This window comes from Dromaius novaehollandiae, chromosome 10 (assembly GCF_036370855.1).
Source record: "Dromaius novaehollandiae isolate bDroNov1 chromosome 10, bDroNov1.hap1, whole genome shotgun sequence".
Taxonomy (NCBI): domain Eukaryota; kingdom Metazoa; phylum Chordata; class Aves; order Casuariiformes; family Dromaiidae; genus Dromaius; species Dromaius novaehollandiae.
This window is the reverse complement of record NC_088107.1, coordinates 10,957,098-10,961,356: the sequence shown is the minus strand read 5'-3', so window position 1 is coordinate 10,961,356 and position 4,259 is coordinate 10,957,098.

The following is a 4,259-nucleotide window of genomic DNA, read 5'->3' as shown; positions in this document are numbered from 1 at the left end:
CAGTTAGTGCTCAAAGAGACCAATTTAAATATGGCTTTATCATTACAGCTTTTGCAAATCAAAGGTTTGTCTGAAGATGTTTTTCCTATCATTTTTTCATAACTGCAAATATTGGATCTGGAGAGGTTTGAGGAAATAAACGTTTTTCTCTTCTGTTTTCAGATGGCTTGTGCATCTGGCAGTGTTGTGTGTACAACCACTTTCACTGTTTCTCCTGCATGTTCAGGCAGCTTCCTGTTTGGCTTGTATGGCTTTGCACATGCAGCAGGAAGAGAAAACCATTCCTAGGAAGATAGGATTGCAAGGTACGCACACTGGGCAGGCTGGGAGCAGGTGGAAGACCTTAGAAATTATTTTGGACCTTTTTTGATTGACTTCATTTCAGGCTGACACATGTTGGGTTTTGGCTTATTGACACAATCTACATCCTGCCCTAAACTAAAGGGGAAGTGCATAAAGTGGAAGTTGCTTTGCAATAGCTGCCAGCGTGTACAGTGATGGGCAGATGCAATTTCTGTGTAGCTCTTGTCTCTGGGATTAGTTTGCACTGCTAGCACAGGAAAAACATAGTTTCACAAGCCCTGCATTTTTGTCCAAAGCTAATCACAACTGAAATAACCACTTGTTCACTTAAGTCATGTATCAGTTCCAGGTTCAATGATTCCATAAATATTTTTTAAAAAATTAGCTTGCTGTTTGTGGAGTGGACAGCAGTGAAATCCAACTATAAATAAGATCAGCTTTTTGCCCTCCTATATTCCCTATTTTCAGTTTGTCTTTTTCTCTTTGCCCCTTTTCCTTTATTCCTTTGTTTTCTAGGGAAGCTCCAGAACTGTAGAGCATAAGTCAGAGTGGCAAGATTGCATGTTTTTTGCAGCACTTCCCGCAAGCTAAAACTAAACCTGAAGTCATCATTCTACCCTTTTCATTTCAATGTCATTCTTTCCATTTCTTGTTTGAAGTATTGTTTTCTACTTAAAACAGTCCATGGGAGGTATCTGCCATTTTAAGCTTTCTTTTTATGCTTTTAAAGAGATGTCTATAATAGCCCATCTTTTCCTAAAAAGATTGTAAAGAAAAACCAAGTGAGATTTTCCCCATAAGTCCGGGCATTTCCGTTCAGAGTTACATTGTTTTCCCAAAGATATGTTTAAGTGATCTGTGCAGTTTGTTTTTGTTTTATTTGTGCACAGAATTAAGTGCTGTGGGCAGTGACTTCTGGGCTTTTTAGAGCTCCCAAACACGAGGCAAATGGGAGAGGAATATTTTGGAAAAAAAACAAACTGTAGTCTGTGTTCAGCTCTTTATGTGTTTTCCAGATGGTTTTACTTTTAACCTTTAGTATTCCTCATGGGATACTGATGCAAATCTGCATTCACATTTTTTTCTTCATATAACACACGAGCTAAAGGGAAAGCAGTAATTTGCAATATTAGGAATTGTGGCTTAGTGTCCCCATCCCCAGTGTGAACATACACATTTAAATATGAATGAAAGTGGGCCAGAATCCCTTGAAGCTTAGAGCATCATGATGCACAGGCTGCCTGCCCTGTCTGGTTTAAGTACTGTACTTTTTTTTTTTCCTTTGCCAAACAACAGCTACCATATGGGCTGAGCTTCAGCTAGTCAGCTACTAAATTACAAACACTCTTTTGACTGTAAATTGAATAGAAAAGGATGTCAGTTATTGCTTTCCTCCTGTGGCCACACCACAAGAGCACCTGCAGTAAAAAAAAACTGGCATTCATGCTCTGAAAGGCACCACATGCGTCTATTGTTAGCCAGAACAGTATCTAACCTTGGCTTTGCCTACCCCACTCCTATCACAGCGAGAAGATTACAAAGATAAGAGCCTCATCCACAGCATTTTGTTTCCACTAAAGGAAGTAAAAATATGCTTAGGAAGATTGCTATCTGTGGTATCCTTTCACTTAGTGGTAGTTGACTTAGGCATGTTTACCATATTTATTTTGAAGTTTGTTTTGGAATTTCACCTGCTTTCTCTGAAAGCCTCAAACTGTGACCAGTTCAGCTCACTTATAGGATTATCTGATTTCCAACCTGAATGCTGGAAGAAAAACCCAATTTTTTCTCGCCTGTGCAAAGGTAGCCTGGAATTTGACCATTTCTGTATCCCCAGGGCAGGTTTGAACTAGAAACCACACTGAAGTGTGCAAAGAGGATTTGAGCAAGGAGAAATTGATGCTGTCTGGAAGCAGTGAACTGGGCAATCCATTAAGCAAGACAGCTGTTAGGCCAAGAGAGTTCCCTTGTCTCCCAGTATGTAATGTGACAGCTGAGCTGAGGAGCAGGCTGTGAGCGAGCCTGCAGCTGCCGCTGTTGAAGGCCTACCAGCCGTCGTAGTCAAGGAAGGTTGGTGAAATTCTCCATCATCTGCTATGTCCATTAACTCTTCCTTTCCTAGATACATATGTGTCGCTATTGAACTAGCCAAAATGTTTGTTCAGTCTGTGATTTAAAATTATTAGGGAGAGTGGGTGGTTTAATAATTAGGGAATTTTCTCTTATCTTCTGAAGCCTAAAGCTACATGGCTGGCTAAAGTATTAGTGGTTTTAGTTCTGTTCCCCAGTGGGTTGTTAGATGCATTACGTATTTGCCTGATGGCTTTCATTCAAAGACACCTCGGAGTTCAATGCCTGCAAATATGAACTCCACTCATGGGGGATCACGAGAGGATAGTCATTAGGTCAAGGCTCAGTGCACCGCAAAAACTATTACATTCCTAAGGAATTTCGGAGTGACCAGATCACATTCAGAATGTTAACTTACAAACAGTGCTTATTATCAGAAAATGCTCTGTATCTTCAGAGGATTTTTTTTTTAATAGTTTCTTCTGAGTTAGTAGATGATACCTTATATAATGAACACCTTCAGATGGTTTATCCTTAGTCCCTCTCCCAGCCTTGGGCCTTCTTTCAGCATTCATGCATATCATGACTACCTTAACTATCATGCCTGGAACACAATTCCACATGTTCATTAAGCTCTGAGTTAGAAAATGGAATGTCTTTTATGATTTTTTTTATCTCCATTTTTGCCCCTGTCTCTTACCATCTGTGCAGACCTGAAAATTAATAGCCCAGTTTTCCATTACTTGCACCACTTCTGAATGTTTAGCCTTCACTCTTCCTTTGTTTCTGACTCTAAACATTTTACAGATAAAGCAGGCATATGTGCAATGTTTGTTACTTTATAATAGAACCTGTAGGTTTTATCTGTGCCATTTAAAACATATTTGGAGAGATCCTCTGGCACAGCTGGCAACTGGAAATCCTGTAGATGTCTCACAGTCAAGGTTGCACCTGGTGTCTCATGTTGAGCCTGATTTTAATATCTTTCTCAGCTTCTTGAAAAAGGTTTTAAATATGATACATCTTCTAGAAAGCCAAGTCAAAATTTGGAATAGGAACATGAAGGTCTGTATTTTAAGTAGCCTTTTTGTCACTGACTTTTCAATGTTTGCTTCTGAACAGTTTCCCTTGGGGTATCTCCAGAATATCTTGACTGGCAAAACTCCAACTGTTTTTTTCCATTGCCCAGTCTAAATTGAAATTCCTTTTTGACTGTTGTATGGGAAGGGGAGTTGTTGCAAGGTTGATCTCAGGGTTCACTTGCGTGATACAACTGTAGACAGGAAAGGGGGTGGAGTAGCCGCTCATTAGAGCAGGCAAAACTGGGGGAAAGGGGCACAGGATTGTGCAGAGGCAAATATGGACAGGAGACTGAAAAAATTTCCATGTGGATAAAATGTATGTCGTCATTTCTCCCCGGTCCTGTATCTAGACAGCTCCTTGCAGTTGCACACATGCCAAAATCCTTCAGAAAGGGATTCCTCTAGAGAGATTTTCTAAGATCTGTTGAACCACAAAAGATCTTCTTACATGTCACTCTTACTTATCCCTTAAGAATTTCACTTAAAAAACAAAAAAAAACTAAAAAAAGTAAACAAACAGAAAAGGTGCATATGGGGAGAAAAGCATGCGTAAATGTGAGCTTCAGTTAGGCCCAATCACACCTACAGAGAAGTTTCTTCTGTTACAAGAACTTCTCAAACCTTGGAAAGTCTCTGAAATATGCAGGTAGATTCACAAATGATTTGTCAATTAGGAAAGATGAATCCCATTCCTATCAAGCATCTTTTGGTAAACTCAGTGTGAGCTTTCATTAAGATGTGCTCATTCTGGATTTGTTTCTATTCAGAAGTATTTTGGAGTTACTCACTAACATTCATTTTCTG